Genomic DNA, 24095 nt, shown 5'->3' on the forward strand with positions numbered 1-24095 from the left:
CTCAAAGTCTGTTAAATTTCGCTGTTGCGCTAGCTTACGAGCGCGTTTGAATCATTTTTGTATTACTTCCAATATCATTTTGACGCTGTCCTTGAATCCATTTCAATACATCGTCTTCTAGTTTTGGCCATTTTGCTTTCAGTTCTCTATTTGCACATTCAGTCTTCCTCAATTTTTTCAGTTCTTCTTTACTAGGCCGCCAATCGCGAATGGTATTTTCTGTTGGTGGAGGACCGAAATGGCGCTCAGCTGCAATGTTTCCATGTTCTGACGCACATGCTGTTACTTTCGATTTATAGCCCGCATTATATGAATACTTTTTATTTTGTTTCAATTACGAAAGTAGCTACCAACAAAAATATCGTGCTATTACCGATAACACAAATCACTTTCAGTTGAAGTTCACTGGCACCGTAGACTGCAATGACGCATCATAGGCTAAACAGTGTTCTGGGTTTGTGATGGCGTGGCAGGAGGGAGACGGTGTTAGTAAGCTTGTGAGTCTATGCAACCCACGTTCGTCGCATCGGTGCACTGCCGCTGCCCGTTGAATTCAGCGTTACTGGATAGGTTGCCCGAGGCATCGAATATATGGCCAGTTTTAAGACTGGTGGTAGTTTTAAATCAAACACTGGACATTTTTGTATTAATTTCGAGTATAAGATGCACCTGAATTTTGGCGGGAAGTCGAGGGTGCAGCACGTCCAGGGACCACCACAGACAACCCAACCCTCCCAGTCGCCAACGTACTGTACAGCGTCTCGCAGCCGTTGCAAAAGTCGCACAAGAATGCTATGTGATTTAATTACAACGGGGACTGACGATGGGGCTCACTTCTCAGTTTGTGGGCGTGCCATGAAGTTGGAGATTTCACAATCTTATGTACATCCAAACGCTAAATTTTCAGACGTAGTTCCTTATCACAACTTTTGTAATATTTCTGGCTTAGTCAGCCACCATATTAGGCTCGAAGAAGCTGATCCCAGAGCAGTGGAGATGCAAGAAGTATATAGATGACGAAATGTGGTGTGAGGTACCTGTGACAGATGTTAGATTCAGCACCATTCCCGTGAGAAAGACCGCCTGCATAGTGCTACTGCTCTGTGATTGGCTGCTGTGTTATTAGTTAAACTACTCATTGGAGTGACTACACTTTTTAACATAAATATCTCTCAACAGCTATCAATCAGCCATTTTAGAATTATTAAAAACAATTTAAATCAAAAACAAAAGACTGACGAAATTGCAGACGAAGCACTTCGGAAGTGTTTGGGTCACGCCTTTTCTAGTATGGCGCGTGAAGTGTTTCGGGCTGTTCGTCACTCTGGATTAGGCAGTCGAGAAGAACAGACATGTTGTCTGTCGTAGGATGTGTTTCCAATTTTTGTTTAAGTTCCTGTTCGTCACTCTGGATTAGGCAGTCGAGATGTACAGTCATGCTGTCTGTGGCAGGATGTGTTTGCCAGTATTCAGTATTAAAAGATACACTCCGGTAGTCATGAGGCACAGACACGTGCCACAAAGAGTGTAAAGATACATTTTCGTAAACATTGTGTTTGATCATGTACTTTGCTGTATCAGAAGATGTTGTATTAAGATCATGTAGTCTTCTCGTGTGGCTACATTAAAACACGCGAGTAGCATCCCAAAGAAGTGATACATTATTTCAGAAGAGAACCTCGCCAAAAGTCAGTTTCAGCCTCAAGATACAGAACCTACGACCTGCGTGCTGTTTTCTGCACTGGGGACATCAACTTGAGGACAGCAGGTTAGTGAACTATAACAGAACCTTCGTATTCCACACAGTGCAGTGGAAACAGCTAGGCGCCTCACGTGTACTGCATGCACAGAACAAATGTGCTCAGTGACTCATCATCTGCAGTAATGCAGCGGAGGCAAAGGAGGATGATCGTTATTAAGACCAGCAATCAATTCATTCTTCCTTTCTTGCCGTACTTTGTCTACTAACTTCCGTCTTCAACCTCCAGAAGATTGTAACAAGAATTATGAAACACCCTGTATAGCTGATAGGGGAATCACTATGTGTACTTTGAGTTCCCAGTACAATCCCAAAGAAAGCAGGTGTTGACAGATGTGAAAGTTACCGAACTATCAGTTTAATAAGTCACAGTTGCAAAATACTAACACGAATTCTTTACAGACGAATGGAAAAACTAGTAGAAGCCAACCTCGGGGAAGATCAGTTTGGATTCCGTAGAAACACTGGAACACGTGAGGCAATACTGACCTTACGACTTATCTTAGAAGAAAGATTAAGGAAAGCCAAACCTACGTTTCTACCATTTGTAGACTTAGAGGAAGCTTTTGACAATGTTGACTGGAATACTCTCTTTCAAATTCTAAAGGTGGCAGGGGTAAAATACAGGAAGCGAAAGGCTATTTACAATTTGTACAGAAACCAGATGGCAGTTATAAGAGTCCAGGGGCATGTAAGGGAAGCAGTGGTTGGGAAGGGAGTGAGATAGGGTTGTAGACTATCCCCTATGTTATTCAATCTGTATATTGAGCAAGCAGTAAAGGAAATAAAAGAAAAATTCGGAGTAGGTATTAAAATTCATGCAGAAGAAATAAAAACTTTGAGGTTCGCCGATGACATTGTAATTCTGTCAGAGACAGCAAAGGTCTTGGAAGAGCAGTTGAATGGAATGGACAGTGTCTTGAAAGGAGGATATAAGATGAACATCAACAAAAGCAAAACAAGGATAATGGAATGTAGTCGAATTGAGTCGGGTGATGCTGAGGGAATTAGATTAGGAAATGAGACACTTAAAGTAGTAAAGGAGTTTTGCTATTTGGGGAGCAAAATAACTGATTATGGTCGAAGTAGAGAAGATATAAAATGTAGACTGGCAATGCCAAGGAAAGCATTTCTGAAGAAGAGAAATTTGTTAACATCGAGTATAGATTTAAGTGTTAAGAAGTCATTTCTGAAAGTATTTGTATGGAGTGTAGCCATATATGGAAGTGAAACATGGACGATAAATAGTTTGGAGAAGAAGAGAATAGAAGCTTTCGAAATGTGGTGCTACAGAAGAATGCTGAAGATTAGATGGGTAGATCACATAACTAATGAGGAAGTACTGAGTAGGACTGGGGAGAAGAGAAGTTTGTGGCACAACTTGACCAGAAGAAGGGATCGGTTGGTAGGACATGTTCTGAGGCATCAAGGGATCACCAATTTAGTATTGGAGGGCAGCGTGGAGGGTAAAAATCGTAGAGGGAGACCAAGAGATCAATACACTAAGCAGATTCAGAAGGATGTAGGTTGCAGTAGGTACTGGGAGATGAAAAAGCTTGCACAGGATAGAGTAGCATGGAAAGCTGCATCAAACTAGTCTCAGGACTGAAGACCACAACAACAACTTTGAGTTCAGGAGTCAGTGGTCGCAATGGATATTTGTTTTTTAGTTGAGTTGTACCACTGCACGTTGGAGACATAAATTCTGTCCTACGCATCTGAATGGTCACTGCACAGTTTTTTTTCTACTCTGCGATGCCGTCTGGCTACGGCTCAGTAGAACACGTGTCCCTCTCGTGAGCAACAGCCAATGAGGTATCGCGTCCGGCCTGCATGTAGAGGGCAGCTGCAAGAGCGGCAGCGGGTCGGGGCAGGCCGTTCTGTTGTCGAGTTGAGAGTGGGCCTCTCGCATTGTTCCAGCAGGGGGCGTGCTGCCAGCCACCCCACACCGAGGGGAGTGGTGGGGTGCCGGCTTGGGGTGTGGGGTGTGGGGGCAGGGCCTCCAGGTGGACGCTGGTCAGCCGGGGGCGGGAAGCCAGCCACGCTGGGGGCAGGGAGCGGCGTTTGATTCAGCGTGGCGCAATGGCCTCCTTCGTTCGCTACTTGCACTGGGGGTTCCTCTGTCACACGTGAAGCTACGAATGCCGGACATTTGGCACGCCGGACATTTGTTACGCTTGTCCCTTCGCCAGGTAGCGATCCCTCAGGTAAGGGACGCCCTTCCTCGTACTTCTGTCCGCTTTCAAACCGCCGTCTCCACATCTTACTAGATACAACCCGTACGTCAGGGACCTTCTTCTTCGACATCTTGGCGAAATACAGAGCTTTATTACCGAAATCGAAATATTTCTTTCTTTTGGGAAACGAAACCAATTCCGACGATTATGTCAGTATGTAATTAGTTCTGCCAAGTATAAATATAGATCCCTCTGTCTGTACGGTAGCTTCCTTTCACTCTTACTGATTGCGATAGAAACAGTCCATCACCATGGGAGCAACAAGAAAGGAACGATATGAAGAGAATGCGAATGTACGCTAATCATTTCTTTTTGATCGCTGCATTTGTGCCTACTTTAATTACAACAGCTGCATGCCCAAAAGACAATAAGGAAAGAAGAAATGGGTATGTGAATGTTTGAAAAGAAGAACGACATACTCTCTAAAATCCGATATCCCTTGCGGCGAAACATTAGTTAATAAAGTGCAGCGGGACAATGTTCAAAACATGACTGAAAGTGCGTTCATAAACAGATGTAAGAACATCTATGATTGACATCTCATCTAAAGTCGACGTTCAATTTTAAAATGTTAGAAATAAGGAAATGAAGTAATAACGTACATTGTTTTTCTACATTGTTTACCTCTGGTATTTACAGTGTCACAGAGAAAGCATCCTAGGTTTTGGAGGGAAAAGCCGTAACTGTAATGATCTCCACTACAACAGAAACAAGAAGCACAAGTTGAGGAAAAATTATGTAATGTGTGTTCCAGCTCACAAGCGACATTGAAGCAGGTAGTTCAAATGGCTCTGAGCACTATGGGATTCAACATCTTAGGTCATAAGTCCCCTAGAACTTAGAACTACTTAAACCTAACCAACCTAAGGACATCACACACACCCATGCCCGAGGCAGGATTCGAACCTGTGACCGTAGCAGCCTCGCCGTTCCGGACTGCAGCGCCAGAACCGCACGGCCACCGCGGCCGGCGAAGCAGGTAGTTCCTGTGACTTAGTATGAGCAGAGGTTATATCCAACAACCGGAATAAATTAATAACTGGCTCCTTTTACCGACCCCAGGTCTCAGATGAAACAGTTGCTGAACACTTCAAAGAAAACTCGAGTCTCATCGCAAATAGGTACCCTACTCATACAATTATAGTTGGCAGTGACTTCAATCTACCTTCCGTATGTTGACAAAAATACATTTTCAGACCCTACTGTAGATAGAAAACAACTTCCATAATTGTTCTAAATGCTTTTTAGGCCATTCAATTGTAAATGGTTACGAAAACACACTTGACCTCTTAGCCACAAATAATCCTGAGCATCACGACGGGTACAGGCATTAGTGAACACACAGTCGTAGCGAGGCTCAATTCTGTGACAAAGAAATTCACCAAAACTAAACGCGAAATACACTCCTGGAAATTGAAATAAGGACACCGTGAATTCATTGTCCCAGGAAGGGGAAACTTTATTGACACATTCCTGGGGTCAGATACATCACATGATCACACTGACAGAACCACAGGCACATAGACACAGGCAACAGAGCATGCACAATGTCGGCACTAGTACAGTGTATATCCACCTTTCGCAGCAATGCAGACTGCTATTCTCCCATGGAGACGATCGTAGAGATGCTGGATGTAGTCCTGTGGAACGGCTTGCCATGCCATTTCCACCTGGCGCCTCAGTTGGACCAGCGTTCGTGCTGGACGTGCAGACCGCGTGAGACGACGCTTCATCCAGTCCCAAACATGCTCAATGGGGGACAGATCCGGAGATCTTGCTGGCCAGGGTAGTTGACTTACACCTTCTAGAGCACGTTGGGTGGCACGGGATACATGCGGACGTGCATTGTCCTGTTGGAACAGCACGTTCCCTTGCCGGCCTAGGAATGGTAGAACGATGGGTTCGATGACAGTTTGGATGTACCGTGCACTATTCAGTGTCCCCTCGACGATCACCAGTCGTGTACGGCCAGTGTAGGAGATCGCTCCCCACACCATGATGCCGGGTGTTGGCCCTGTGTGCCTCGGTCGTATGCAGTCCTGATTGTGGCGCTCACCTGCACGGCGCCAAACACGCATACGACCATCATTGGCACCAAGGCAGAAGCGACTCTCATCGCTGAAGACGACACGTCTCCATTCGTCCCTCCATTCACGCCTGTCGCGACACCACTGGAGGCGGGCTGCACGATGTTGGGGCGTGAGCGGAAGACGGCCTAACGGTGTGCGGGACCGTAGCCCAGCTTCATGGAGACGGTTGCGAATGGTCCTCGCCGATACTCCAGGAGCAACAGTGTCCCTAATTTGCTGGGAAGTGGCGGTGCGGTCCCCTACGGCACTGCGTAGGATCCTACGGTCTTGGCGTGCATCCGTGCGTCGCTGCGGTCCGGTCCCAGGTCGACGGGCACGTGCACCTTCCGCCGACCACTGGCGACAACATCGATGTACTGTGGAGACCTCACGCCCCACGTGTTGAGCAATTCGGCGGCACGTCCACCCGGCCTCCCGCATGCCCACTATACGCCCTCGCTCAAAGCCCGTCAACTGCACATACGGTTCACGTCCACGCTGTCGCGGCATGCTACCAGTGTTAAAGACTGCGATGGAGCTCCGTATGCCACGGCAAACTGGCTGACACTGACGGCGGCGGTGCACAAATGCTGCGCAGCTAGCGCCATTCGACGGCCAACACCGCGGTTCCTGGTGTGTCCGCTGTGCCGTGCGTGTGATCATTGCTTGTACAGCCCTCTGGCAGTGTCCGGAGCAAGTATGGTGGGTCTGACACACCGGTGTCAATGTGTTCTTTTTTCCATTTCCAGGAGTGTATGTATATTTATAAAAGCAACTAAAAATTCGGTTGACGTCTTTCTAAGAGACAGTCTCCAATCCTTCCAAACTATGTAAGTGAAGACCATATGTGGCTTAAGTTCAAAGAAATAGTATCAACAACACTCGAGAAATTCATACCAAATAAATTGTCAGACGGAACTGATCCCCCATGGTACACAAAACACGACAGAAAGCTGCTGCAGGAGCCCCGAAAAAGGCACGTATAATTTAGACGAGCGCAAAATCTCTAAGATTGGCAAAGTTTTACAGTGGCTCGATATTTGGTGCGGATTTGCATGCGAGATGCATTTAATAGTTTCCACAACGAAACTCTCTCTAGAACTGTGGCGAAAAATCCATAGAGATTCTGGTCCTATATTAAGAAAACCAGCGGAAAGGCCTTTACTGCGGGTCGGGCGGCGAGTGAGGAGGAGAAGGAGGAGGAGGAGGGGGAGACATGGGTCCCAACCCTTCGGAACAGGTAAAATCGTGGCAAATGTCCGGCGTGGCAAATGTCCGCACACCGCGGAGCTGTCTCGCAGGGCGCACGTCTTACGTTCGAGCAGACAGTGCGCGACTCTCGCCCGAGCGTCGAGTTCTCGCCGGCGTCTTGCACGGTCCTTTGCACACATCCCGTCTCCCGCGTACACGTTGAAAGGTGGCTACACTGAGCCACAGCGCCAGAGATTGCGCCAAAGAGTATTATTCCGCCGCCTCCACTGGCAGTGCTTGTCGAGAACTCGTAGTAGGCAGTGCTTGCTGAGATGTCGTAGTGAAGAGTTCTTGTCGAGAAGTCGTGGTGGAGAGTGCTTATCGAGATGTGGTAGTAGTGAGTCGGTGTTGAGATGTTGTAGTAGGGAGTGCTTGTTCCATGTTTTATGCAGTTGTTTGATGGGCTAGACAGCAGAGGTTGTTCGAATGGAGATATTGTAATGATCAGAGTGCTTTTCGTCAATATATATGAAGGTAAAAAAATTCCCTTTTCTTTTTATTATTTCAATGTCTTCAGTAATGCGTTATTACAGGTTCAGTCAACAACGCATCTGGCTTGTGTTCTTGTATTAGAGTGTAATTCTGGTTTCCTTGCGCAATTATAGTATTTCTATTTTTTTTTATTACTTCAGTATAAATGGTATTTAAAATTTCTTGTCTTATTGAAGAAGAACCGTGCCAGATGTGTACATTGAATCACACTTCCACACACAGAACAGTTACACTTGTGCTTTGGTTTCGTACGTTTTATAGTTGCTGGGGACTTAATTAATTAATTGTGTTAACGGAAATTTTCTTTCATTCTTTGTTGTTGTTCTATGCAGTCAGATTGCGTACTGAAACTAGTCAGGGCCAACCGTTTACGAGACAGCGTAACCGAACGGACAGCTACTAAATCAAAAAATTGAAATTATTTGCATTATATATAATTAAGCCCCCATGCAACGTCGGGTGAATGCTGTGCGGTGTATGCGATACGGCTGTATCCCGTAGCAGACTGTAAAGACCGTTCGACGCAGCGATGGCTACAGAGTACGCCGCAGCGAACGTCCCGGAAACAACGGCGGTGATACGCGAGAAAAAGGAGACCACCGTAATTACGTGTCAGAAGAATGTAGCCGACGTGCCAGAAATCGGGTGAGCGTTTGCTGATTCCGAAACAGACGTCTTGATTACCATTACATGGCACCGTATTTATACGAAAGCGGACTTATTGATCCCAGTTAGTTGCCATCTTATTTTTCCACAGCCTACATATTGATTCTCATGAGCTATCAGCAGTGCCATAACATTTCCCTTCCCATTTTAATCTGACTTACGACTGTCTGCGTGGAGTAGGTATGAAAAATTTTTGACTTTTTTATATTCTCAGAATGTCAGTACAGTACAAGCAAAGTAGCAATTGTCAAGAATAAGTAATAAAATTATGTAGGTGGGAGTGACTTGTAGCAAAATTTTGAAGACATTCTTACTGAGTAACGGTTGAATTAGACAGCTTTTCCGTTTGTCATTTTATTTAGTTTTGTTAGTCGCGTTATTGTTTTTTTTTTTTTTGGTGGGGCAGGGTTATTAGTTTTTTTGTCACCTCTAATCTTAACGTAACTATATATATATATATATATATATATATATATATATATATATATATATATATATACTGGGTGATCAAAAAGTCAGTATACATTTGAAAACTGAATAAATCACGGAATAATGTAGATAGAGAGAGAGGTACAAATTGACACACATGCTTGGAATGACATGGGGTTTTATTACAACCAAAAATATACAAAAGTTCAAAAAATGTCCGACAGATGGCGCTTCATCTGATCAGAATAGCAATAATTAGCATAACAAAGTAAGGCAAAGCAAAGATGATGTTCTTTACAGGAAATGCTCAATATGTCCACCATCATTCCTCAAAAATAGCTGTAGTCGACGAATAATGTTGTGAATAGCACTGTAAAGCATGCCCGGAGTTATGGTGAGGCAATGGCGTCGGATGTTGTCTTTTAGCATCCCTAGAGATGTCGGTCGATCACGATACACTTGCGACTTCAGGTAACACCAAAGCCAATAATCGCACGGACTGAGGTCTGAGGACCTGGGAGGCCAAGCACACGATCATCACCAAACGACGCGCGCAAGAGATCTTTCACGCGTCTAGCAATGTGAGGTGGAGCGCCATCCTGTATCGTACATCGTACGTTCCAGCAGGTGTTTATCAGCCAGGCTGGGGATGATGCGATTCTGTAACATATCGGCGTACCTCTCACCCGTCACGGTAGCAGTTACTAAACCAGAATCACGCATTTCTTTGAAGAAAAAAGGCCCGATAATGGTAGATGTGGTGAATCCAACCCATGCCGTGACGTTCTCGTCGTGCAATGGAGTTTCCACGACAGTTCTAGGATTTTCGGTAGCCCAAATTCTGCAGTTGTGGGCGTTGACAGACCCTCGGAGCGTGATACGAGCTTCGTCGATCCACGACACGTTACTCAACCAATCGTCATCTTCCGCCATCTTTTGAAACGCCCACACCGTAAATGCCCTCCGCTTCACTAAATTGGCAGATAACAGTTCATGATGCCAATGGATCTTGTACGATAGCATCAGAGGGTACGCCTAAGTGCCAACCAAACAGTAGTGTATGGAATGCCGGTGCGACGTGCGACTGCACGTGCGCCGACTTCCCTGAGCATAGACGAACCCGCTACAGTCTCAGCAACATTACGCCTTGTGCTCGGTCGGCCACTACTGGGTCTATTGTCTAAATAACCCGTGGCTTCGAACTTCGAAATCATTCTCGCCACAGCTGCATTTGTCAACGGACTTTTACCCGTTCGAAACCCCTTCCTATGGCGATAGGATCGTAACGCTGAACTAGCACATTCCCCATTCTGATAACACAGCTTCTGTGACTGGCGCATCTGATTCTCTCTCTAATTACAGCTCCTTTATACACGATTTTCATGCGCAGTCACTGACGTTTTGCTGTCCAGCGCCATCTGTCGAACATTTCGTAAACTTTTTTTTTGTTCTAATAAAAACCCATGTCATTCCAAGCATGTGTGTCAATTTTTACCTCTCCATCTACTTTATTCCGTGGTTTATTAAGTTTTCAAATTTATACTGACTTTTTGATCACCCAATATATTGTGAACGCCCTTTAATATATCTAACACATGGAATATGACAAGATGGGAAGAGTGAAAGTTGGACGTTCACGTTTTTGGAAAGATGGCCACTCATTCTGCTGTGGCGTGGATACATAAACTCTAACCCTGAGATACTATCATCGCGAGTGGTAGCGAGCGAACAGTTGTTGAGAGTAGTCAGACGCCTGGCGTGGAGAGAAGTCGGGCGTCATGAGAGGTCGCAGCCTGCCCTGACTGTGCTAGTGGCACCGGAGGAGACTTTGGTATTAATCGAGGATTTTTGGTAACTTCTCTTTTTCTGCATGCTGTTATTGCTTGCTTGCGCTCTGGAAGGATTTTGTCAGATTCGTATATGCATACATTGAGAGTAATATTCGTATCTTTGTTGTGAGCAGATACGTGATTATTGACTAGAGATATTGTGGAATAATTGAAGTTTTCAAACTGTTCAAGGGAAAGAAAGGTCTGACTAAAGTTTCTCAATGTATGAATCTTCATTTTCAGAATATAGTAAATTAAAAGTTCTTGTTGATACCGTTCACTTTTCTTTACAACGTTTAAGGCTTGTTGACCAGACCCCTCCTCATCATTCAAGTTCTCTATAAAAAAGCCATAAGAGTTGTTGCATGGGGGCTTAATTATATCATCATCAATGCTCTTACACTAAACACAAAAATAATAATAAACACACAAATGATATCAGATAATTGTCATATTAAATATTACAAATACACAAATATCAGTAAACCTATAATATTTATGGGTGTCAGTGCAAGCCACAACAAACAAGTAACATAATATTTAGGAGATAGGTCGGTACCAATTATTTGGGATTAGGAAAGGAAAACACACAAAACACACTCACTCATCTTTCATCCACATTAAGTGCTACTGTGTAATTGAGTAGTGTTAACTGTGTAAATGTAATTCTGTCCAAAATTTTATGTTCAACTTGTGTATCAAGTAGTAGTGGCAGCAATGTATAACGGTCAATAATAGTTAGTCAACGTCGTAGTCATCATGTCAAGACCAATGTTTGCCAAGCCAAATCAAAATGTACGGTCGCTGAACAACTGTCAGTGTGCCAAGATATGCAATTACTTCCTCTCTCCAAAAAAAGTATATACTGCTTATTGATTTAACAAAGTGTTTGTGTAGACAATCTTCTTTCCACTTGAGTGTTCTAGTCTGCTATCTTCATCCTCCTTGTTCCATATAAACCAACAAAAAAAATATGCTCCTCACTTACTTTACCTCTTATCCACCAAAACTCCAATAACCATCAGCATCACATAATCTTAATACTTCAATAATACCTCTTACATCGATACATATAAACCTTATCATCAATATCATTTACCTTACATCTTGTCCACCAAAACTCCAATAATCATCAACTTCACACAATCTCAATACCTCAATAATACCTCTTCAATACGTCGACACATATAAACCTTATCGCTAATATCATTTCACTTCCATAACAACTCTTTCCTCTAGTCAGTCTCCTCGAGCAAGTACAGATAAAATCCTAGTGCAAGCTTCAATTCATCGTCCCATACAATCCGAAGACACAATGTCCACACACAACCTCTGTGTAATCCATCTGAGCCAAATCTTCTACTCATTATGAATTATAAAATACATTTTGGTTACCTTGTCCATCATAAAATAAAAGAAATGCATACATGACCTCTAACAGCCTTCAGTTTGAATAACTTTCAGTAAGTAGGTGCGAGTACGTAGTATGAAAGATCACATAAGACTTTGAGTGAATAAATCATAATATTTCACAGTGTGTACACCACTTCAAGAATCACGGCAAAACAGAAGCAAACATGTGGAGTATTTCTTGTGTCAAGTGTCACTTGCTATTTCAATTGCTCACGAAGAATGCAGTGTAATAACTTTCAATGGTCTAAACCTAGTGTTGGTATGTCATGTCGTTAGCTTCCTTCCTATTAGCATACATTTATACAGCTTCCATAAAACCTCCAGCTCATGTGACTTCAATTAAGTTTCTTGTACTAATGTCGTTCGTAGCATTATAGCAGTTCATTTTCTTATCTTAAAATATAAGGCACTAAGCATAAGCAAAACATGCAATAGCAAATAAATGTACCAGTAGAGAACAGAATGTCAAGCACAATCCCTACAACGAGGCTCTGCCATGCAAACAATCTATAATTAATACCATAGTGTGACCTAAACTCCATGTTTGTACACCGTATATCAGCATTTCTATATACCAAATTAAAGAGTAGTCATGACAACAAACAGAAATGTATAAATATGCAATCCATACGCAAAGCAGCAAATATATTTCTTACGTAATAAACGGGTCATTAGTATCATATCAGCATAAGCAAATAAATGTTCATATGTAATCTTAATAAGTAAACATGAAGGCGCAAGCAGATAAATCACAAAGTATAACTTACATACATAACCATATCAGCACATCTAATCAGGTGACAATTATAATTTAAATAAATACTCACAGCAGGCACATAATAAAAAAAATATGACATCAGTGAAAAAGCAGTGCAGCCAAGCGATGCATAATATACACAAGTAACAACCCTGTTCATTAATCAATCATTGTCAAAATCAGTTAACACAAAGTATAAATCATGTAATCGCGAGCAGCAAATTACGTCTTAAGTACGTACCTAAGTGGAAATATGTTACATGAAAAATAAACTCAATTAATAGTTATCTTTTTAGTTTATTAGTTTCTTCTTCGAAATTACATTCTTCCTGAAAATTTCTCGATAGCAAGTCCTCTTAACATCGGACACACACAGAATTTACCTGAAGTTCTTAAATATTTTGTACAACCGTATCCTGAAAAATACTGAACCTTAATAACATAATTTATCAAGTCACTATAGCTTTATACTGAATTTAATCAGAGAAAACAGACCGTGTATTTGCTTACGGCTATCAGTGCATTCGCACTGAGCGCTCGATCAGCTGTAGGTACGCGTGACGTAGGATGTAATTGTTTACGGTCAACGACTGCCTTGTGCGGCGCGCAGACTTGACTGTTGCTTTGAGCATGTGCCGCCGCCGAAACACGGCGCGGTATCCTTGTATTCTCAGCGTGTTTACATGTAACTGTTAGTCTCTCAAAAGTATGTCATTCCACAAAAATTTTAACGTTCGATATATGATGTACTCCCTTAGAGCGCCGAGATTTAAGAGTTTCTACTTCGACAGTGTTATCATGAATAATTTTGCGAACTCTATATGGACCGTTGTAAAGCAGAAAAAATTTGCGACACAAGCCTTTTCCTTTGTGAGACAAACGATGAGACTTAATTAACACCTTTTGACCAACTGACAAGGTTTTTAAATGACCAGGACGTTTAGCTGATTTCTCTCTTCTAGCAGCCGCAGATGTAATATTTTGCAGAGCCAGGTTCACAACTTCAGAATGCCGCAGTTTCCATGTAGGTGGAAAAGGAACGATTTCAGAAATGAGATTTGTCGGTGCTTTATTTTTTAATATCAATATAGGCGGTAAAGAAGCTGAATCATTAGAGAGTTCATTCAGAATGTTTTGAAAAATATGAAGATACTGATCTCATGTTCTGTGATTCTGATGACAATAAAGTCGACACAATTTATTGATTTCCTTCATCCATCTCTCTGAAGCGTTAGATTGAGGGTGAAAAAGTGAAATGAAAATTGGTTTAATCTTACGACGCCGTAGAGTACGAAGCCAAATTTTAGAGCGAAACTGTGATCCATTATCTGATATAACCTTATCAACATGACCCACTTCTTTAAGAAAATGTTTGATGAAAGTGTTAGATACTGAACGAGCTATTGCTTTGCGTAGAGGTGTAAAACACACATATTTTGATGTCAATTTCACTGCTACCAAAATGTACGCAAAACCATTAGTAGAACGAACCACTGGACCGAACAAATCGACTGCAGCCATCTCCTTTAATTTCGCTGGAATGATAGGAAACAACGGAGCTCTGTGAGAAATAGTTGGCGGCTTAGCTTTTTGACATAATTTGCATTTGGCAAGAGCAAATCGAATACGTTTTTCCATATTACTGAAGTAGCAATTTTCTCGTAATTTATGAAAGCATTTTCTGGGACCAAAGTGTGCATAACTGAAATGTGTGTATCAAATCATTTTATTGACCCACTCATCTGGAATACAAACTAACCAAACAGAGTTGTCGACCGATTTTCGTTTAAAAAGAATATCATTGCGAACTAAATAATACTGTCTAATCGCTACGCTTTCCTTTCTCCTCCTCCTTAATGTCCTTCCAGATTGGATCCTTATTTTGCTCCTTAGCGATGTCCTGGAGCAAAGACGAAATAAAATTCTCAAACGCAACACCTTGAATATACATCAAACAATAATTGTTTTCTTTGCAGTCCTCCTCAGCACTTTGTTTCAAACCCATCGGTGCACGTGATAAAGCATCAGCAATAATATTTGAAGAACCCTGTATGTAAACAATACTAAAGTCAAATTCCTGTAGATACAGCGCCCATCGTGACAATCTGCCGTGAGTTAATTTTGTTGACATAAGAAATTCCAGAGCTCGATGATCGGTGTAAACCTTAGTATGTCTGCCAAACAAAAATGTGCGAAATTTTGTGAAAGCCCATACAACAGCCAAAGCCTCAAGTTCCGTAATCGAATAATTCTTTTCTGGTTTAGAGAGAACACGACTTCCAAATGCAATAGTTTTCTGTACTACTACGCCGTTTTCTTCTATCTCTTGAAATAAGTGTGCACCTAGGCCCTTGTATGACGAGTCCGTCGCCAAACAAAAATCTTTAGATAAATCCGGGTGTGAAAGAAGTGGAGCAGCAACTAAAGCATCACGAAGTTGTTCAAATTCTGATTGAGCTTCCTGATCCCAACACCAATTAGATTTCTTTCCAGACAGTTCACATAAATGAGGTATGGCCAAATTGTCCAATTTAACAAAGCGTCTAAGAAATTACAGACACCAAGTAAACTACGAACATCACGTTTTGTAGTAGGAACAGCATAATTACGAATAGCGTCTAGTTTTTCTGGATCAGGAAGAATACCTTCCATAGAAATAATATGACCAAGAAATTTCACCTGAGAACGACCAAATTCAGATTTTTTCAAGTTCACTGTAACGCCAACTCTTGCAAAAATACGTAATAATGAATCCAAAATTTTGTTATGTTCACGCCAAGAACGTTTAGCAATAAGAATATCGTCAACATATGAAGTAATATTGTCACGAAGATAAACAGGTAAAATTTCGTTTAAACTACGAATGAATGCTGCAGAAGATACAGTAAGTCCAAACGGTAATTTCCGAAATTGATAACAGTTACCAAAGGCTAAAAAGGCAGTGTATTTTCTACAATCAGGGTGGAGTTCTATTTGCCAAAAACTTGCGCGCATATCAATCGTGGATAAAACTTTAATTCCATGGAAATGTTGAAGAAGTTCATCTAAATTTTGTGGACGGTCAGTTTCAGGAATGATGATATTATTTATCTGTCTGGAATCCAGAACCAAACGAATCGACCCATCCTTTTTAAGAACGACATGTAATGGGCTGGTATAAGGACTGACTGCTGGCTCAATAATGCCTTAATCTAACATGTATTGAAGTTCACTCTTAACCTTGTCTCTGTAAGCCAAAGGAATAGCGTACGTTTTCCCCCGAAATGGTGTGTGTTCTTTTACTTTAAATAAATATTGTAAGCCTTGTATAGTTCCTGTGTGATGACTAAATACTGTAGCATGTGAGGTCAAAATCTGGTGCAGTTCTTCTCATGCAACGTCATCTGGCACTTCAGCTTTCTTAACCTTTTCATTAATTAAATCTTCGCTATTAATTATATCATCCATCCCGTCTCTGTATCTATTGTCGTTGTCATGAATGAACACATTGTCGTCATAATGCTCAGCGAAAACATCAGAAGCAAGAAACCTTAAACATTTTGCGTCTGATTCAGATTTTGTTAAACACTCGAAAAATTTCAAACTTTTCGGCGTTCCGGCAACAGTCAAATTCACACTTCCTTCTTTAAAGTTTAAAATTGCCTTATGTGCGTTAAGAAACTCCATACCTAATATAATTTGTATACTGAGTAATGGAACAATAATAAAATTAGCAGAAAATTCGTATCCTTGACAAATGAAATTTAAGTAGGTCTGTTGTTTGACGACCACACTCTTTCCAGAAATAACGCCTCGAATTGTAGTTTTAGAAACAGGTAACACAGGACAAGCAATAGTTCTTACACATATACGAATAACTGATTCACTAATGACATTCAATGGGTTCCCAGAATCTAAAACTGCAGTGAACTTATTCTTACCCACACATACTTCAATAACAGGATGTAAAAATGCGTCTACATTATTTTCCTTTTCATCTAGCAAAATGTCTCTCATGTATTCCAGTCGTACGTAGTGTAAAGTCATAGTGTCATTACTTTCTGAACCGTCTATATTGCTGCCAGAAGCCGAAGCTACAAGTCATTGTCGATTGTTTGCGTCATGTCTTTGATTATTCGCATCATTTGGCGGATCAATTTCTACGATTTGCACTTGTCTCTCTGAATTACTGTCACGTGGAGGATGCCAATTAGGTCCCTCCTGTCTGTTACATGTAAATTCTTGGTTGTGTCTGATATTAAAATTTCTGTTTTCCAGGCTATCTGCACGACTACTTCTTGTGTAATTTCGACTGTCACTTCTGAAATTATTGTTATATCTACTAGCCTGGTTATTTCTGTAGTAAGAATTTCTATTATTGTATGAATAATTTCTGTCTTGATGATATCGATTACCGTTTCCGTATGATTGATCATTCCGGTAGGAGTTTCCGTTGTTATAACTGTCTGTGTAATTTCTGTTAGAACGTCTGTTATTGTCTTAAGGCTGATATCTATTATCCTGTCTGTTTCGTCTGTCATTCTCAAAATTACCCATATAACGTCCGTTCCGATCACTATCCCTTTTCTGTGAAAATCTATTGTGATAACTGTTACTGAAAAAATTACAAGAAGTCCCGTCGTCGTTGTCATACTCAAGTTCTTGTAACAAAGTCTTAAAAGTCTCAATGTCGTCTTTACATCTTCCGGCTAAAGCAATTTGTCTTATGGATTGTGGTAGCTTAGTTAAACAAATGCGAATTAATTCAGTCGGGCTATAAGGGTTGGACAGGAATTGATTCTTTCGAATCATGTCTTCAAAGTATTCTGCCGGCGTGCGGAACTCAGACTGTTTAAAATTACGCTGCATAATAAGACTATGTTTGACTCTGTCATGCGTATTTTCGGACCAATATGCCGATAGAAATGCATGATAAAAATCATTTAGATTATTACAATCTCTAATAAGTGCGCGCATGCGCGTCGCCGGTTCGTTTTCTAAATATCCACACATAAATTCCAGTTTGTGACTTAGTGGCCAATTTGGTGGAAGTGCGTACATAAATCGATCTAACCATGAACATGGATGTATGTCATTCTTAGAATTGCGAAAGATCTTAAATTTCCGAACAGTTAAAAAATGTTTATAGTCAAAGTTTTCGCCACGTGGCGACAAAGACCTACCGCGTCTGTCCCAGTCCCAATGTCGATCATTGTCAAGTTCGCGCGCCTGGCGCTCTCTTGTTGCTTCTCGTAAATGAAATAAATTGCTTTCTTCAAACCCTTCTGCTATCTGTGATTCTAAATTTCTTCTGCTGTCTTTTCCTACGATTTCGCCTTCAATTTGTTTGACTTGCTTTTGTAATGCCTCAAATTCCCTTTTAACGCGTTCATTAAATTTTCCCTGATTTTCAACATGTTTATTCATGTTCTGGTACTCTTCAGTTTCTGCAAATGGCAATGGAGCTGTATCATCTGAATCTCTGTCCCCACTTAAACTGAGACTTGTCAATTTATCTGCAATCTCCTCATCTCTTTCCGATAAGTCACCTATTTGTTCTTTCTGTTTATTTACGTCTTCGTAAGTGTCGCGACTCGGGTTTCAGTATTGACACATTTAGTAGTTAATTGTTCATACTGTTGTGTTAGGTTATTTATTCTGTCATTTGGTACGGATTCCTCGATTCTCTCAAATATTTCTTCCCTATCGTGTGCACGTTGTAAATTTAACTCCGCAAATTTTTGTACTATCACGCGATCTCTTTCTTCCTGTTCTCTATCCTGTTCCTTTTGTCTGATTTCTATTGAAATGAATCTATTATTGTGAGCATTCAAAATCGGTTGTACTTCTTCTCTAATTTCTTTTTTTAATTCATCTTTCATGTTTTTGAAACATGTCCCTATTCGTGAGTCTAACCGTGTTTCCATTGTTCCCATCTCTGTTTTAATTGTTCCTATTTGTGAGTCTAACCGTGTTTCCATTGTTCCCATATCAGTTTTTAACCGTGTTGCCACAGTTCTCATCTCTGTTTTTAATTCAGATCCTAACTGCGATCCCAGTGAGTCTAACCGTGTTTCCATTGTTCCCATCCGTGATCCCACTGTTTTTAATTCATATCCCAAATTAAACATTGCACTCATCAACTGCTCCATATTAACTGGTTCGAAATTCTTTTCACCCCTAACATTTCCCGCAAAACTAACTTCCTTCGAAATAGCCGTAAAGTTATCTGTGTTCGATACTATTCCAGAATCTTCTGTCGTTAATCTCGAATTATGGCAATTTTTTGATTGTGAAAAATTTTGAACTGGTTCCGGACTATTTTCCCGACTTATTGTTTTCTACTTCATTATTCATCATACTATTCTCATGTGTTGGCGAATTCGACATGTTAACAATTTCGTCATTCTCACTATCCATCATTTTTGCCTTTTTCATCGATCGCGTAATCATTTACAAAATATACAAAACTCGTCACTGTACGAAGATTACACACAATGAATCTTTATCTCCAACAATACCATTCACACGAAATGTTTCCCAACAAACGCGTCTAACGAACAATTAAAACCTTCACAATTGCACAAAATTGTCAGACCTGCACACAAGACATCAAAAATTAAATGCTGCAAAAATACCATTAGAAGAAAGACAAGACAACTACAAATGTTCAATTAGCAAATCTACACATGCAATATTCTATTACTATTACTACAACAATACTACTGTCTGCTACTTTTACTATCAAAAGAATTCCAAGGGACGATCCGAAGCAGCGGTCGCCACTTGCATGGGGGATTAATTATATAGAATGCAAATATTTTTAATTTTAGCAGCTGGCTGTCCTGTTACGCTGTCTCGTAACCGGTTGGCCCTGACTGGTATTAGTACGCAATCCGACTGCATAGAATAACAACAAGAAATGAAAGAAAGCTTCCGTTAACACAATTAATTAATTAAGTCCCCAGCAACTATGAAAGCTACGAAACAACAAGGCACAAGTGTAGCTGTTCTGTGTGTGGAAGTGTGATTCAACGTACACATCTGGCACGGTTCTTCCTAAAAAAGACAAGATATTTTAAATACCATTTACACTGAATTAATTAAATAAAACTGAAATACTATACTTGCACATAGAAACCAGAATTACACTCTAATACATGAACACAAGCCAGATGCTTTGTTGACTGAACCTGTGACGAAGAGGCATTATTGTGTAAGACATTTGAAATAAAAATAAAAAAAATTTATTATCTTCATATATATTGAGGAAACATACGCTCTGATCATTAGAACATTCGCAATCGAACAGCATCGGCTGTCTAGCCCATCAGAACAACTGCATACAACATGCTCACAACTAGTCACGGCTACATCGGAACTCCAACTGCCCACTTCTCAATATGCACTCTCCACCACGACTTCTCGACAAACACTCTCCACTACCACATCTCAACAAGCACTGCCAGTGGAGGCGGCTGAATAATAGTCTCTGGCGCAATCTCTGGCGCTGCGACTCAGTGTAGCCACCTTTCATTGTTCCATCAGTAGGTGTAACCACGAATTGCACTCTGTATGTTTGACTGCATGTATTTTGAATTATTTTAATATGGCGCTGGTGAAGCAGTTGCAGCGGCAAGAAGAGGCAAGTTGTCTGTTGTGTATAGGAGCATAGCAGTATAATTGTTATGAGACGCTGGAGAATGTTTTGAATTTCTCAATCAGATACTAGCGAATTGTTTTTTCATGATTTCTAGGAAGAGCGATTACTTTCTGTTTTCTTTTCTCTATCAGAATACTGACATGTCCGATATTAGGAGGTTCCAGCAAAGGTTTGAATACTGACGCGTCGGAACAAGGGTTTTCGTAATACAAATTGTACGACTACATATCAATTTTTGTGATAATCATAATAATCTTCCACTAGACTTCCTTACAAATATAGAGAAATAAGCTTTACACATTTCCGCAAGTCTTTCACCAGGCTAATAATAATTATTACAGTTTTGTATAGCTTAAAGGTAAAACTTTCATCTGTCAACCTGTTTGTCAGGTTTTCGTTTTGTTGGATGATTTTACTCTTAGACATTCTTCGTCTTGCTATTGCATTTGCAAAAATTTACGCAATAGTAGTTGGACAGTAGTTGTTGCATAGCATTTTTGTTGCCTGCGCACTGCTCCTCAGCAATTCAAAATTTTTTATTCTAGCAATTTTTTGGTTAAGAGTTTGTTTATTTATTTTGTAATAGTGAGGTTAACAGTTATGTTTAAGTATTGTTTTGCATGTTCATGTTATTTTATTTATTGGTACAATAACAATGAAAATTAGAGCACAGGCAGGAATGGTTAAGACTGTAGAAGTAGCTTCAAACAAAGTTTCGGAAAATTTCGGACATAGTGTAGGAAATTCTTGTCGGGATGATGAAGTCAGGGAACTTTCGAACAATACTATTAATAATCAGAGTGTAGGCTATTATTTGCCAATCATTCTTGATGAACTGTGGGGAACTAGACGTATTTCAGAAGGGCAAAATAACGTGATACAATCCGATTTTGTTATAGAGATTCAGGTATTGCTTCTACTTCTACAGAACAAAGTAATTTTGTTTTCCTCTCTTTCAGTAATAATGCTACATAATTAATACTAGCTCAACCTGGTGAGATTAAAAAATTAATTGACGAACTTCGTGGCGTGATTAGAGAATAAAGTTGCAGAAAGAGAATTTCAGATTGTTTCCGGAAGAGATAAATGTCAATTTAAATCATAAATTCCGGAAATGTCAGAACTGTTGAAAACTCAGGTACGTGAGGAACTCAAGTCTGCTATTAATGGTCTCGAGTCCGGCCTTGACCATTTTTATTTTTTTTTTTTTTTTGTCATCAGTCTAGTGACTGGTTTGATGCGACCCGCCACGAATTCCTCTCCTGTGCTAACCCCTTCATCTCAGAGTAGCACTTGCAACCTACGTCCTCAATTATTTGCTTGACGTATTCCAGTCTCTGTCTTCCTCTACAGTTTTTGCCCTCTACAGCTCCCTCTAGTACCATGGAAGTCATTCCCTCATGTCTTAGCAGATGTCCTATCATCCTGTCCCTTCTCCTTATCAACGTTTTCCACATGTTCCTTTCCTCTCCGATTCTGCGTAGAACCTCATCATTCCTTACCTTATCAGTCCACCTAATTTTCAACATTCGTCTATAGCACCACATCTCAAAAGCTTCGATTCTCTTCTGTTCCGGTTTTCCCACAGCCCATGTTTCACTACCATGCAATGCTGTACTCCAGACGTACATCTTCAGAAATTTCTTCCTCAAATTAAGGCCGGTATTTGATATTAGTAGACTTCTCTTGGCCAGAAATGCCTTTTTTGCCATAGCGAGTCTGCTTTTGATGTCCTCCTTGCTCCGTCCGTCATTGGTTTCTTTAGCAGAATTCCTTAACTTCATTGACTTCGTGACCATCAATTCTGATGTTAAGTTTCTCGCTGTTCTCATTTCTACTACTTCTCATTACCTTCGTCTTTCTCCGATTTACTCTCAAACCATACTGTGTACTCATTAGACTGTTCATTCCGTTCAGCAGATCATTTAATTCTTCTTCACTTTCACTCAGGATAGCAATGTCATCAGCGAATCGTATCATTGATATCCTTTGACCTCGTATTTTAATTCCACTCCTGAACCTTTCTTTTGTTTCCATCATTGCTTCCTCGATGTACAGATTGAAGAGTAGGGGCGAAAGGCTACAGCCTTGTCTTACACCCTTCTTAATACGAGCACTTCGTTCTTGATCGTCCACTCTTATTATTCCCTCTTGGTTGTTGTACACATTGTATATGACCCGTCTCTCCCTATAGCTTACCCCTACTTTTTCCAGTATCTCGAACAGCTTGCACCATTTTATATTGTCGAACGCTTTTTCCAGGTCGACAAATCCTATGAAAGTGTCTTGATTTTTCTTTAGCCTTGCTTCCATTATAAGCCGCAACGTCAGAATTGCCTCTCTCGTCCCTTTACTTTTCCTAAAGCCAAACTGATCGTCACCTAGCGCATTCTCAATTTTCTTTTCCATTCTTCTGTGTATTATTCTTGTAAGCAGCTTCGATGCATGAGCTGTTAAGCTGATTGTGCGATAATTCTCGCACTTGCCAGTTCTTGCCGTCTTCGGAATTGTGTGGATGATGCTTTTCCGAAAGTCAGATGGTATATCGCCAGACTCATATATTCTACACACCAACGTGAATAGTCGTTTTGTTGCCACTTCCCCCAATGATTTTAGAAATTCTGATGGAATGTTATCTATCCCTTCTGCCTTGTTTGACAGTAAGTCCTCCCAAGCTCATTTAAATTCCGATTCTAATACTGGATCCCCTATCTCTTCTAAATCGACTCCTGCTTCTTCTTCTATCACATCAGACAAATCTTCACCCTCATAGAGGCTTTCAATGTATTCTTTCCACCTATCTGCTCTCTCGTCTGCATTTAACAGTGGAATTCCCGTTGCACTCTTAATGTTACCACCGTTGCTTTTAATGCCACCAAAGGTTGTTTTGACTTTCCTGTATGCTGAGTCTGTCCTTCCGACAGTCATATCTTTTTCGATGTCTTCACATTTTTCCTGCAGCCATTTCGTCTTAGCTTCCCTGCACTTCCTATTTACTTCATTCCTCAGCGACTTGTATTTCTGTATTCCTGATTTTCCCGGAAGATGTTTGTAATTCCTCCTTTCATCAATCAGCTGAAGTATTTCTTCTGTTACCCATGGTTTCTTCGCAGCTACCTTCTTTGTACCTATGTTTTCCGTCCCAACTTCTGCTGATATTGTTGAATTGAGATAACAGACGTTACAACAAGAATTGCAAATAGAGGAATTAGCACAAAAGTTCGAGTCATTAAAGTTATAGACTAACACTGAAGTTTCAAAGACGCAAACTCGGTTGATAACAGTTGCAAGTCGAGTCGAACAATTATCCGAGAGAGCGATGCGAACGAATGAGTCAGATAAAGGGTCAGACGACGCTCAGCCGGTTTCGTTCACTGATAGCGAAGAATTTGTCTCTGCAACGTTTTAAAGAAGGACAGATGACGATACATCAGAAAAATAAACGTGACGTGAGAAAGACACAGGAGCAATTTGCTAGTACCGGTACCGAATATAAGATCAGTCGCGACAACGATACCAGTAGTTTCAATAATTGTGTTGGAAATAATGAA

This window comes from Schistocerca serialis, chromosome 6, assembly GCF_023864345.2.
Source record: "Schistocerca serialis cubense isolate TAMUIC-IGC-003099 chromosome 6, iqSchSeri2.2, whole genome shotgun sequence".
NCBI lineage: Eukaryota > Metazoa > Arthropoda > Insecta > Orthoptera > Acrididae > Schistocerca > Schistocerca serialis.